The sequence below is a fragment of the Mesoplodon mirus genome (genome assembly GCF_964341445.2).
Source record: "Mesoplodon mirus genome assembly, chromosome: 8".
Taxonomy (NCBI): domain Eukaryota; kingdom Metazoa; phylum Chordata; class Mammalia; order Artiodactyla; family Ziphiidae; genus Mesoplodon; species Mesoplodon mirus.
Window position 1 is genome coordinate 97025639 of NC_138984.1, and position 15429 is coordinate 97041067.

Here is a 15429-nt window from a genome sequence, read left to right on the forward strand (position 1 = left end):
ATTGTGGCTAGTACCAATTCAAGTTCTAATATACATAGATAAGTGTCTTATAAAGGATTTTTTAAAATCTTGATATATCCAACTCCCAAACTTCTCTTAATTTATAAATTATTTATCAAAACTATTTATTAAAAATATTCTCATACTGGGACTCCAATTAGAAAGAATTTGCCTAAAAACAAACCTTGATATTTACCTGGTATCCTTATGTCAAAAAAATTCTACTAAGATGAAATATTTTTAGTTTATGTTACATACACATTTCTTCCTATTAGTAGTATGAGCTTATTATTTCAAAGAAACACATGCAAGGATCTTTTAAAATTATAAGTAGGGGAAGAGATTTTCATCAAGGAATACCTGAGGGTGGAGCAGAAGAAAGCACCTTTGCTCTGTGAAAAAAAATGTTCTCTTTGAGATGAGGGAAAGGTGATAGGGATGTGAGTTTTGGGCTGGGTTTTACCTAATAGGTACTTAGTCAAATGGGGAAGAACAAAGTCTAAGTCCTCTTCCTTCAGAGAGAGAACCACTTTTCTAGCTTTCTAGAAGAAGCATCTCAAGAAAAGTTAACATCATATAACATCTACACCATGAGATTGATTTAGAAATGTCTTGATATAAAAGTAGTAACATTTATCCTATTTTTTATTTTTTATTGTGGTAAAATACACATAACAAAATTTATCATTTTAACCATTTTTAAGTCTTTTTAATGAAATGTCTTTTTTATTGAAGTATAGTTGACTTACAATATTGTGTTAGTTTCAGGTGTACAGCACAGTGATTCAGTTATATATAATAATAATACTATTAATATTATATACAAATATACATTATATTATTATATAATTACATATAACAATATGTATTCTTTTTCAGATTCTTTTCCCCTGTAGGGGAAAGGGGCGGGGAAGGATAAATTAGGAGGTTGGGATTAACATATACACACTACTCTATATAAAATAGATAACCAGCAAGGGCTTACTGTATAGCGCTATACTCATTTTAACTATTTCTAAGAGTACAGTTCACTTAAAACTATTTAAGTATTAAGTGTTAAATTCAGTGGTAGTAAGTACATACATTCATGTTGTTGATAAACCATCACCAAAAATAGTTAATATTTCTTACATTTCATAAAAAAAGCTTCACAGCAATTCATTTGCAATAGGTATAAAATGCAAATAAGTCTCAGTAGTTTTGCCAACTCACCTTTTTTCAAACTATACTAACCTGCATGAAATGATTTATTTCCTAATACCCAGTTGACAACAGTTCTGGATATACGCTCATTTACACTGAAACTTTTTTTCATAAAGATTTTAGGAGAATCAGAAGGACTGTAAACCAACATGAGTAAGGAAATACTAGTTAGTGAAGAGATGAAAGAAAACCTCTGTACTCAAAACCTCAAAACCTACCTTATTTTCTTCAACCAACTTGGAAATGAGGTCATCTCTAGAAACTAAAAACAAAGAAAGTCCACATAACTATGATGATCATAACTTACAAGTACATTGAAATCACATGGTATTTTCCCTGAGAAACTTTGATTAAAAAAATTGTTTTCGTCTGTAGTTTGCAGAAATAAGGAGAACGCAAGTATTTCTATCATATTTTTATAGACTGGAAACGAAATCCTGAAATTATCAAGAAACTAGTCCACAGTCACGTACTATGGTAAATGAGGTCACGTTTTACTCAATGCACAGATGATGATGAGTCTGAGGGATTTCAAGACAGAGAGGCACACAATCAAAAAGATCAAAAAGCCTTTTGTTAGATTACTCTGACAAAGGCTCAATAAAGACAGGGAGATCAGTTTAGTAGCTGTTGCAGTAATCCAAGTGTAAAACAATGAGAGCTGGCTCTGAGGTAATGATGCAGAAGGAAAAGACTTGTGAAAAGCAAGCAGGGAGAATTGTCGGGACTTGGTGACTGACCAGTGGTGTAAAGGCAATAGATGAGTCAAGGAAAATATCTAGTGTACAGACCTGGACAGTGGGGGTGGTTGGTGGATTCTAACAGGGAATTCAGGGCAAGGAGCAGGTTTGGGGGATATAATGAGTAAAAATGACTGCAACACTTAAGCTTTCATCATGTGTTTTGAGGTATCTGCAAAGCATCTAAATATAGATGATTAGTTGGCAGTACGATACCATCTGGAGCTCAGGAGGATGATTTGGTGTAGGAAAAAAAAGATTTGAAACCACTCAGAGTATGTATATACAGTGAAAATAAAACCAAAGGCAGAAATAGGAGAACAGTTTGGCACTGTATACTAGTAGCCAAGAGATATAAACTTTTCTGAGGTTAATGTTTGACTTCATAGAAAATTCATAAAGATCTATTAGTTTTGTTTCACTTAAAAATTCTAAAGCCAGAAAATTATAAAACTTATAAAAACTCATTTTATTTAGGATATACTCAGAAAAACTGTACTTCTTGAAAATGAGTCCAAGACTCATTTTAAGTCAATTCTAATTTAACATATGTGAAGGATCAAAAAGATAAACTACATGATCTATTTTGAAAATTCCACTAGCCAAAGAAAGACTAAAAGGGGAATGTTTATCCTACTTTGGAGAACAATTTAATCACTTTAATTAATGTGTGTGTAATACACACACATAAACACACACATATACATATAATGTTTATTGCTAATAAATAAACAGTTATTAATAAATAAGTACATTTTAAAATTCATTGAAGCAAATATCTAAAGGCATTCCTTTTATTAATATGGTTAGAATAACTGTACCTTAAAGTAATAAAATTGCATGCATGTAAAGCATCTATTATTCACTATGAAGCATATAGCTGGTATTCAGACAGGCTTCCTTTTTTATGTTAATTTGAATTACTGTTATTCTAATGTCAATGTTTTTAATGGTCCTCCATATATTCTTACAAAATTCAAAAAGCATTAATCCATTAAGAAAGTAACATTTTTAAAAATCACTTAATCAGAAGGACAACTAATATAATAGAAAGATCTGTGTTTAGTCCCAGCTATTCTATTTACTGTGGGTCGTTCACTATTGATCTTTTCATCCTTTTGTAGAATGGGGTACATTTTCTTATCTTTCTCACTAGTTTGCTGTAAGGCTCAAATGGGATAATGTGGTAGTACAATAAAATGTAACATGTATTTTTGTAGGCATGCAGTCACAGGAAGACAGAAAATTATTTAGGGACATTATCAGTGAGAACTTCACAGAATAATTCATTACTCAACAACTATATGGAAAAAGAATACTTTCTGCTAAAAGCAGTAAGTAAAAGCATTGAATGGGTTACCCTTTATGGTTTCTTTTTTCTAATTTTCATTTCCCTTTTGGTATTCCCTGTCCTCATTACAGCCACAGAGCAGGCGGGCCACAGTGGCAAGAACATTGGGTTTGGAGTTAGAAGATCCAGGTTGAGGCCTCACTTCACCATTTATTCATTTTGTAACTTTAGGAATTACAGATAGTTTTGTGTATTACATGAGATAATGTATGTGAAAGCCCTGTGTAAACCATGAAGTGTTATTCATGCGTAAAGCACTTCACTGGAACTCTGTGTGATCTCTATAGTGAGATCTACCTGAACACTGCTGTTACAATTATATATTAACAAACAGTCGTCTGATAAGGGCTGTTGGGTTGGAAGAAGCAGGTCTCTGAGCAGCCTGGGATCAAGTCTAGACACTTCCATTTCCTAGCTCTGTCACCTTTTAGGACTATTTTTTAAAACAGACATTTTTTCCTCCTCAAACGAGTAGTTAATCTAACCTCTCTCTATGGTACCTTACAACTATCCTTTACTACAAATACCAGTTGACCAAAATAGGTCGATAACCTGAAGAATGGAGAGTCTGACATGATAAATCGTTAGAATCAGTAGGATAGCAACGATTAATGACCTCATTTCCTTATTAGCATTCTATTATCCAATATTCAATCTAGATTTATAGAACCCAAATGTTCCCAAGTCCACAGTTAAATAAACCTGAAAAAAATCCACATAAGTTTACAATTAAGAGGGTCAAATTCTATTTTATTACCAACATTCTCTGTCTTTCTCAGTGCCACAGATAAAAAGGAAATCAGCAACTTTTTACATTCAGGTCTGCGGGAAATACCAGTAACACTGGCCACTTCGAGAATTTGGAATCTTAAAGAGTTTTCACATGAAATCTCAAAAAACTAACAAAAGTGTAATTTCTAGCATCTGTTTTCATACCTAGATCAGACTTGAGCTGTGAGGTAGCGGTCTCCAACTCTCCTTTCTGTTGTCGCTCCTGTGCCACTAGTTCTTGGGTGGTCTGAAAACAGCAACGCAGTTTTGCTGCAAAATTTGCACCTGAAATCCTATAAGAAAAACTCCTTTTCTGTAAGGTAAAGATTTCTACTAAGCTAACTTATAGCACAGGTGTAAGGCAGATTTTTCTGATCTTAATGTTCTTGGAGGAAGAAGCGGTGTTTATGTGTTACAGTTAAAAGATCTCAACAGAGTGCAGGGTCTTACAGCAGTGCTGTCCAGGAGAACTTTCTGTGCACTCTTCAACAGCACTCAAAATGTGGCCAGAGTGAGTGAGGAACTGAATCTTTAATTTTGTTTAATTTTAACAAATAAGATTAATTTTCATTTAAATAGCCACATGTGGCTAGTGCCTACTATATTGGCAGTATAAAGTATAGCAATAAAGGATCATTTGCAAATTCTTTAAGTAGAATCCTCTTTATTCTACTTAAGGACATTGTAGAAGGACACCACTCATTAAAATAATAAAAATTATGTAATCTAATAATAGGTATTATGATTTGAAACTACTAATTGCCTCAGTACTTAGAATTTAAAATATTCTAAATTACATATAGATATTTCAAATAACAACTTTGATGAAAGCAAAAATATTATGCTAAAATAATGAGACTTGAAAACAGCAATGTAAACACATTCCTGATTATCTGACTTATTCCTTGCTTCAAATGTCAGCTCAGTTTAATCTTTCTTTTCTATGCACATCATATACAATACATATAGCATGAGACTAGGTCAGTGCCTTCCAAAATCAACTCTTGTAACAGGGATTATATGGTGTAGAGGGAAGGATTCCCTCCCAGGAACTAAGAGTTCACTTCTGTAAAGCCTGAGACAAAATAACCTCTCTGTCCTTAGCTCCCTCATTCATAAATTGAGAGCGCTGGACTAAATGGCATCAGAGTCCGTTCTTATTTTGCACTAAAGTTTTTTAAATTGTAATAAGAATGTTAATAGAGGAATACTAAAGAAAGGAATTTAATAAATCTAGAGGAAATAAGCAAAACTATAGGTTTGTAGGTAAAACATTGGCTTTTCCCTTTTGGTTTCACTTTCCCAACATAAACAAGGAGAGAAAATCTCTCTACATGTTTCCGTTCCACCTCCACTGTTGATCCCATTTCTTGAATTTTGAGTAGCATGGCTGATCCAGATTTCTCAAGAGATTCCCTTAGGTGCTTCTCTTGAGACAGTTGTCTCCTTAGCTACAGAGCAACACTGCAGTTAGGCAAGACCAAGGGAACTTCATAGCAGTTTCACAAAGATCAAAGTCACCATGAAAAGTTTACCAGACACGCCATCTCACCCCCATTCTTTGTTCATTTATGACTACTCAGAAACATGCTTTTGTCTCTCCCTAACGGATAACCTTCTAGGAAATGCAGAGTCAAATTTGTTACCCTCATCTTCCTACTGTGTAAGTCTGTTTTCCAAACTGTGGGTCAAGACGCATTGGTAAGTTGAAAGAAGCACTTGAAAAAGGGGGGAGAGAAGAATACAAAGAAAATATCAGAGCACATAGCAAGTAGTAAGGAAGGGTAAGTACTGCTTCATGAAATGTTTGTGTATATGCATGTATGTATGGTGTTGCAGTGTAAAATATGTCTTACAATGTACTGCTGTCAAAAGAAGTTTGAAAAACACTAATATGTCTTAGTATATGTATTTTCTGTATTTCTCTATTTTCTAACTTTATTTTTTAACTCTTTATTTTCCTGTATTTTGATTTCTTCACCTATATATATATATATATATATATACCTTTTTTATCCCATAGTATTATAAACATTCCTCTGAAAGCTGTTTCAATTACGTACTGGAATTTTTTTTTTCATGTATTGGAACTTAAAGATCAAAACAAATAATGAAGTAGTTGTTAAGCAGCAGACAAAAACAACACTCAAGAATTTGGGTACACTGACCTTATTTCTATCAATAAATGACTATAAAATGAGTCAGATAAAGATACAAAGAAGGTTAAGAGTCTCTTTTATCATGAAGTAAAGAAATCCTTTCTAATTTAAATGGGAACTGAAAAATGCTGTTCCTTTTATGAAGTGATGTTAAATTGAAAGAATTTCTTTTTTAATTTATTTACTTATTTACTTATTTTTGGCTGCGTTGGGTCTTCGTTGCTGCACGTGGACTTTTTCTAGTTGCGGTGAGTGGGGGCTACTCTTCGTTGTGGTGCGCAGGTTTTTTGTTGTGGTGGCTTCTCTTGTTGTGGAGGCTTCTCTTGTTGTGGAGCATGGGCTCTAGGTGAGTGGGTTTCAGTAGTTTTGGCACACGGGCTTAGTTGCTCCGCAGCATGTCGGATCTTCTCGGACCAGGGCTCAAACCCATGACCCCTGCATTGGCAGGCGGATTCTTAACCACTGTGCCACGAGGGAAGTTCCAGAAATTCTATTTTTAAACCCCAGTAAACATGATGTAAGAGTACACTTTATAACTCTTCTCTACATTGTACATATGCACTTTATATGTGTTTTCTTGAAGAATGATATATTTAACAATTTAAGAAGTTTTTAAAAAGTGAAATGAGATGAAAAATATGTTGACACGAAATAGTTACAAGATAGCCCATTTTGGAAATGTTCTATGATTTTCTTAACCATACACCGAATATTGAACATTTGGATATTTCCAGTGTTTTGCTATTCTAAATACTGTTCTGCTGAACATGCTTGTGAATAAATCTTTCACTGAATTTCTGATTACTTCCTTGGGATAAATCCTACAAAAGGAATCACTAGGTTAAAGGTATAAACATTTTTTAGACTTTTGATACATTTTGTAATTCTCCTTCCAATTTTACCTTATCAGTAGTATTTGAATAAATCTCATCAGCACTACAGATTATCACTTTCTTAAATCTTTGCTAATAAATGAAAAACAACACCTTAATATTTTTGCATTTCTTTGGTTCCTAGTGAGATTAAACATTTTCTAATATGGTTATTAGTTCTTTATATATTTTCTGAACTGTTCTTATCCTTTGCCCTCTGTTTTTGTTTTTTTTTTTTCTTTTTGCGGTATGCGGGCCTCTCACTGTTGTGGCCTCTCCCGTTGCGGAGCACAGGCCCCAGATGCGCAGGCCCAGCGGCCATGGCTCACGGGCCCAGCCGCTCCGCGGCATATGGGATCCTCCCAGACCGGGGCACGAACCCGTATCCCCTGCATCGGCAGGCGGACTCTCAACCACTGCGCCACCAGGGAGGCCCTGCCCTCTGTTTTTTTAAGTCAATTTAAGTTCTTTAAAAGGGAAGATTATTAACTGTCTAGTTTTGTTATGTTGTATTAGTTTTGCTTTTTTATACATATATAAGATTTTAATTTTTATATGGTCAAACTTATCGAGCTTTTTATAATCCTGTTCCTTCTTTTCAAGCTTAGAAATTCCTTCCTTATCCAATAATCAGTTAAATATTAATATTTGAATCTTATTTAAGAATGAGCTATAGTTTTTGTTTTGGGCTATATTTTTCAGGTTTTATTTTAGTATCAGATTATAATCACTTTATAATTTAGAGTAGCATAATATACTTTTCTAAGCTCTACATCGAATTATATAGTATAATTTGCTCAAGATATAATTTAAGTGCCTTATAAAGGGAATCTTTATTTGATAACTATACTACTAAGATATTCATCCCTAAAGCATTATGAAGGGCTATCAGTTAATCTATTTCATGTTCATCGGAACCAGATTTCATATATATATATATATATATATATATATATATTTCTTATCTCTTAGAAAGATATATACTGCATTTACTTTATCTTTGTATAGTCCTTTGTTATGGGCTGAACTGCATCCCTCTGAAATCCATATGTTGAAGCCCTAAACCCCAGTATCTCAATATATGACTGTGCTTGGAGATAGGGCCTTTAAAGAGTTGTTTCAGTTATGAGGCCGCTGGGGTGGGCCCTAATCCAACATGACTGTTGTCCTTATAAGAAGAGGAAATTTGTACTCAAAGAGACACCAGGGATGTGTACACAGAGAAAAGACCATGTGAGGACACAGAAAAAAAGGCAGCCATCTGCAAGCCAAGGAGAAAGGACTCAGGAAAAAACCAAACCTGCTAATGATATTTTGATCTTGAACTTTTCACCTCCAGAATGGTGAGACATAAATTTCTGTTGTTAAAGCCACCAGTCTGTGGTACTTTGTTATGGCAGCCCCTGCAGACTAATACATCCTTCCTGCCTCACATACCCTCAAAATGTCCCTATTTGACTAGCACAGTCCTTCTACAGGTCCTTGACAAGTTCCATGAAAATTCAACATTTTACTACAGCACCAAGAATTAAGACTTCCCCAATAAAATAGTGTTAAGTGGCAATCCAAAGGATAGTCTTTTCAACAAATGGTGCTGGAACAACTAGACATACACATACACAAACTCACCCAAAGAATCTAGATACAGACCTCACACCTTTCACAAAAAATAATTCAAAACCTAAATGTAAAATGCAAGCTATAAAACTTCTAAAAGATAACATAGAAAAATCTAGGTGACCTTGGGTTTGGCAATGATATTTTATTAATAGATATAATACCAAAAGTACAATCCAGGAAAAAAAATGGGTAAGTTGTACTTCATTAAAATTAAAAGCATCTGGGGCTTCCCTGGTGGTGCAGTGGTTGAGAGTCCGCCAGCCGATGCGGGGAACACAGGTTCATGCCCCGGTCCGGGAAGATCCCACGTGCCATGGAGCAGCTGGGCCCGTGAGCCATGGCCGCTGAGCCTGCGCGTCCGGAGCCTGTGCTCCACAACGGGAGAGGCCACAACAGTGAGAGGCCTGCGTACTGCAAAAAAAAAAAAAAAAAATTAAAAGTGTCTGCTCTGCAAAAGACACTGTTAAGAGAATGAAAAGATAAGCTAGAGATTGGGAGAAAATATTTGTAAAACACATACTGGATAAAGGATTGGTATCCAAAATATAAAAAGAACTCTAAAAACTCAACAATAGGAAAAAAAACCCAGCTGCAAAGTGGGCAAATGATCTAAGATACCTCACCAAAGAAGACAGACAGATGGCAAATAAGCATATGAAAAGATGCTCAATATCACGTCCGTAGAAAACTTCAAATTAAAACAAGATACTGTACGTACGCCTATAAATTTGGCAAAAATTCAAAACACTGACAACACAAAATGCTGGTGAGGATGTGGAACAACAGGAACTCTCATTCACTGCTGGTGGGAACACAACATGGCATAGCCACTGCAACAGGTTGGCAATTTCTTGGAAAGCTAAACATAAGCTTATCATATGATAAGTATGAGTCGTACTCCTAGGTATTTATCCAAAGGAGTTGAAAACTTATGTCCATATAAAAAACTGCATATGAATGTTTACAGCAGCTTTATTCATAACTGCCAAACTTGGAAGCAACTAAGATGTCCTTCAGTAGGTGAATGGATAAACTACGGTACATCCAGACAATGGATGGATTATTGTTCACTGATAAAAAGAAATGAGCTATCAAACCATGAAAAGACATGGAGGATTAAATGCATATGCTAAGTGAAAGAAGCCAGTCCAAAAAGGCTACACGCTGTATGATTCCAATTAGAGAGACAGTGAAAAGATCAGTGGTTGCCAGGGGCTTGGGGAAAGACAGGGGTGGGGGAGAGAGGCGCGGGGTGATGTGTATGTAGAGCACAGGGCATTTTTAGGGCAGTGAAGCTATTCTGTATACTGTGATGACCAAAAAGTAAAACTTAATCTAAACTGTGAATTTAGTAATCATGTATCAAAACTGGTTCATCACAGACTAATACAGAATGTGAATAACAGAGGAAGCTCTGGGGGTGGGGAGAAAGGATATATGGGAACTCTGTTTCTGTACAGTTTTTCTAAAAACTTAAAACTGCTCTAAAAAGAATCTATTAAAATAGCCAAAATATTTTTTAAAGCATGAAACAATATACTCCAACTAACAATGAACAATCATGCTTTTATCAGTAACTATTGGCAAAAAAAATACTCTACGTGAGAGAATGTCCCAGATAGCTACACTTACCGCCCTAAACACACTGAAGTTCATAATTTTTAAAATAGTGTATCTATTTCTGTTTTGTATAACAGAATATTTTAAATAGAACTTGATCCTTTTGGTTTGGACTAATGTCAACTATTATTCTGTCAGGGAATATTGAGGTTTTTAGGCCACTGTCAAGGTGTATTGAACTGGTAATTCTTCTGACTCTTCCACTGCTTTCAGCTGCAAACTTTTAGTCCAACAACTTTTAGCAGCCACCTACTCCATAATTCCAATCTGTTATCTACTGAAATTTAGACTGAAATGAAAGTTTTAAGGTAAAATTAGATGAGCAGACTTATTAAAAGCTTTTTATTTTAAACACAACTTTAGTGTAAAAGGCCTTTTTATGTCCACTTAACTCTAGTATATGGGCAACTGCATGAGTTTCACGGTAACTGTTTCCCTCCTGGCTCAGAGAGCATTTATTTTTTATTTCTGGTTTTGTGGCAGTACTGGGGTGAAAGGAAGTCTTAATGTCACATACGGGCAGGTATAACATCATGTGGCATATTTTTAAAATCTTCCGAATAAACAGCCACATATTTTCTTCTTCAATGGTTTCTTTTCATTCTATCCACTACCTTGACTTCCCCCTCTGCAATTCCAATGCCTCCTTCACCTTCCAGCTTCCTTTTTATCTTACCTCCTGAATTTTAAGGTTCATTTTACATTTTGTGGTCTTCAGTTCCTCTTCAATAATGGCTGCATTCTTCTAAAAATAGGAGGAGAAAAGGTTCTAAATAATCTGAAATGACAGGAAGAAACTGTCTATGGTATATCACAGTTCAAATCTAGACTTTTTTGGGGCAACCTATAAATGCTAATCTGAATACAGTTATAAACACTTCTTATTATGAGTCTAAAGTAATTATTACAATGAGATATTTAAAGTTATTTTATTACTTTCATTCATGACTTCTATCATTTTCCCTTTCAGATAATTAAAAAATGATTAGTCACATGTACCTCCTATGTAAAATTCAATAATCAGAGAAAAACCTGGTAATTGCTAGACATTTTTCTTACAGGGTATAGTCCTATTTTCTTAAGTACTGCATTTTTTCTAGCCTCAAATATTATCTATGCTTAGGAGTTGAGGATGAAAAACACAGCTTTCACTATTCATCCTCTTTTATATTATTATTAATGGCACTATAATCTAAGATGTAAAAACTCAAAGCTGTCCTTGCCTTCTTCTCTACCTTCAGCCCCTATCCAATACCACATTCTAACATATCTTTCCTCTCAAAATGCCACAACTGTAGTTCAGACCTAATAAGGTCTATGTCTCAAATAAGGCAATGGATTCCTAATGGGTTTTCCTATCTCCAATCTCTTCTCCTATAATTGGTACTCTACACTACTGCTAGATTAGTTTTCTTGTTTTCAATTATGTCACTTTCTTATCAAAAATTTAATCACTCCCCATAGGATCAAGCCCAAATACTTAATTATTCTTGATTTTGAGATCCTCTATGATGTTATCCCTTGCCAATTTCCAACTTATTTTACACAAACAAATCCTCACTCCTGTCCAGCTAGTTTATGCATTGCCTCCTAACTGCACCCAAGGGAAGGATCTAGGTTCAAATCTGAGTTACAGGAAGAAAACAGGCAAGTGTGATCTCAGAGAGATGACTTCTCTCTGAGCCCCAGTACACTCATCATTAAAATAGACAGTAGGGCTTCCCTGGTGGCGCAGTGGTTGACGTCCGCCTGCTGATGCAGGGGACACGGGTTCGTGCCCCGGTCCGGGAAGATCCCACATGCCGCGGAACGGCTGGGCCCGTGAGCCATGGCTGCTGAGCCTGGGCGTCTGGAGCCTGTGCTCCGCAACGGGAGAGGCCACAACAGTGAGAGGCCCGTGTACCGCAAAAAAAAAAAAAAAAAAAAAAAAAAGAGAGAGAGCCAACAATATCCTCCATCTTGAGGTTTTGCAGAGATTAAACAAAACATGTTTTAAACAAAATAACATCTGTTACACTGCTTGGCCTGTGAAGGGAAAACAAAATCATTAGTTTTTTTTCCCTAGTCTTATTTTTTGCTGCCTCTGTGTGAGGTCTTTTAAATGTCCTCACCTCACTGCTTTGCCTTCTAAAGGCTCATCTCAAGTCCCATGTCTTCCTTGAAGCCTAGCCTAATCTGTTCTAGACAGGACATGCGTACCTTCTCAAACCCACCTGAATACAGAACACTTAGTTGGCAATATTTGCTTATTGTCCTACACTGTCCTTTAATATTTCTTATACCCTTCTTTTCTCTCTTTTCTCCTGCTGTGCCTTGTGCTCCCAGCTAGCATACAAGCTCTTGTAGAGCACAGACTCCCTCATATCTCTGGATCCACACAGTCACAGGTAGAGGGTAGGAATCTATAAATACTCAATTACCGACAGCACACAATGTTATAGGCTATCGATGTAGATAAATTTCAGATGTCAAGAATCCTCACACCAACATCACCTATTTTTAAAAGTCAGCTTTATGGGTCTGTTGCCTCCTCCAGCTAACACATTAACAGTGAGTTTGTATTCCAGAACTCTGGACTCAAACCTTTGTCTCTGAGGCAAGCTGCAGAGTCACAGTCAACCTTTGCACCTCATCTTGTGCCGTGTCTTCTTTCTCTTTTACATCTCTTAGTTGCTGGCACAAATTCATCACTTCCAGTTGCAATAGCTTCAGATCCTTGGAATGCTCCTCCTGTGTGGTATTCAGTCTTTCCTTCAGAAAATCTATCAGACAGGACAGGAGGGTCATCAAGCAGTTTAAAGAAGGTCAGGAAAGGAAAAGAATCATGAACTCATCAAGCACCCACACAGGACCGAATTTCTGATGACTCTCTTCTCTCTATACCTGTTTTCTGTGGGTTCAAATCTTTTTCAGTTTGCAGATGAAGATGTTCATCTTCAAGGACTGGATGAGGCTTTCCAGACGGCACATTCGATTTACCAGAAACTCACAGTTCTTCCATAAAATATCTGTTTTTCCTGAACAAATTATTTCATTCTGGATAGGGCTAATGATGTTCTGGCTCACAGGCTCTTCTAGATATTTTGGAGTTTCCAAGTGGCCTCTGGACAAAGATTCCAATATAACAATATTATAGGGTAATCCCAACCATCGAATCAATGTAACACTTCTACTGAGTATAAAAACTATAGTCTTTAGTTAACCAGTATCTGATAGCCCCTGCAAATTTAAACATAGAGAGCACTATTAGGTAAAGAGGACGAGACCAATGTGGGATGGGTACAGACCACTGATTTTTTTTTTTTTTTTTTTTTTTTTTGCGGTACGTGGGCCTCTCACTGTTGTGGCCTCTCCCATTGCGGAGCACAGGCTCCGGACACGCAGGCTCAGTGGCCATGGCTCACGGGCCCAGCCGCTCCGCGGCATGTGGGATCTTCCCAGACCGGGGCACGAACCTGTGTCCCCTGCATCGGCAGGTGGACTCTCAACCACTGCGCCAGCAGGGAAGCCCAAGACCACTGATTTTTTAACGGTTATTTTAATCGGAATTTTTTGTAAACTTATTTTGTATGTAAAAGCAAGTGATATATAAAACAGGTTAAATGCTAATTCTATAATGGTAAACTAAGAATTAAAGTTAGCATGGAGGCAGTATTTCACATCCTTTTTAGAAAATTTTTAAACAAGGTGATAATAAATATTCCCATTTTGTTCTAACATGCTCAACACTGGTACAAATTTAATCTTTGCTGAAGAGTTATTTATTCTACGTGTGCTATAATACCAACTATACCAATTTTAGGTCTTCATAAGAGACACTCAGGAAATACATACGTAATTTTAAAGACAATCACACCAGTAAATTCAACATTGGCCACTTAAGCACCCAGATTCCTCAAGGCCTTTTGACAATCTAACTTTTAATGGCAATAACTTCTTCAGGAGCACAAAGGAAAAACACAGTTCTTCTTTTGAGTACTTCATTCTAAACTATGAATTTTTTTTAAGACTTACAACCTTTCTTTTAATTTACAATAAATTTGGAGAAAGAAAATACAGACCATATTAATGGCATGAATCAAGTTGTAGATGTTCACCTTAACTAATATCAAAGTCTATTTTTATTTTTAAAAAAGGTCCCAATTTTTTTTTCTAATTATGTAAAAAATTACATTTGTTTTTAATCAAGTATTGAGGGAGAATAGGATATCAAAGTTTGTGCACCTAATTAACACACTTTAAAAATCTGTTTAGAATAGTGGTAGTAGCTCCATTACAGGAGGACAACTCTTTATCTTGCAAATATTTCCTAATTAGTATTCTAATGTTATTTCTCAATTCTTTTCTAAGTACTTATTTCACCTGCCAAACCACCCACACTGTGACTCCTTATTAGTAACCAGTGAGGCAAAATTTCTTCAACCTACAAAGATACTGTAACACAATTTTTTTATTTGTTACCTTTTTTCACCAAAGTCCAACATTATTAGGTCATCCCTCAGAGAACTGGTCTGTTTCTCAACTATTCTCATCCTTTGCTGAAGTACCGTGAATGTTTTAGAAGCTGTAACATTAAAGCGGGCTGGAGAGAAGACTGGTCTGGACATTGTAGTTTCCATATGCACCTGAGATTAAAGTCACAATAATAGTGTAGTCGGTTCTATTATTGTTTAGAATAGCCACTGCCCCTTCCTGTGGAGGATTATACATCCCTGTCCTCTTGAGCTTGGAAATGGCCATGTGTCCTGCCTTGGTCAATTAAATGTGGGTAGAAGCTTTAAGAGCCAACTTGTCATTCATCATCTCTTTTCCCTTCTCCATGCGATGAGCAACATCCCAGATAGGGCCTGCTCCATGTGCCAAGATCCCAGAGTAAAGATTACATGAGCAGAGCCATGGCCCATCCTTGACATACAGTGTGAGTGAGCAAGAAACTAATGTTGTTATAAGCCGCAGATTGTTAGGTAGTTTGTTACTGCAGCACAGTCTAGTCTAACCTGTCTGCTACTATTAGACATACACTAGGACCTATGACTTGGCTGAAGAAGTTATTACCTCTTTTCATTGCCAGCCATTTTCATTTTAACATATTC

At 36.0% G+C, this 15429-nt stretch overlaps 1 pseudogene across 1 annotated transcript in view; it reads right to left on the reverse strand.

Annotated features, from left to right (window-relative positions):
- The window catches only part of LOC309809475 (coiled-coil domain-containing protein 150-like), a 94986-nt pseudogene extending 80031 nt beyond the window's left edge, over positions 1–14955 (reverse strand). Inside the window, exons 1-7 of the transcript in view lie at positions 14798–14955; positions 13220–13439; positions 12920–13098; positions 11013–11081; positions 5400–5516; positions 4231–4350; positions 1422–1465 (exon numbers count right to left, since the gene is read on the reverse strand). The product of the transcript in view is annotated as a coiled-coil domain-containing protein 150-like (transcript). The remainder of the gene's footprint in view (positions 1–1421; positions 1466–4230; positions 4351–5399; positions 5517–11012; positions 11082–12919; positions 13099–13219; positions 13440–14797) is intronic.
- Positions 14956–15429: the final 474 nt, after the last annotated feature.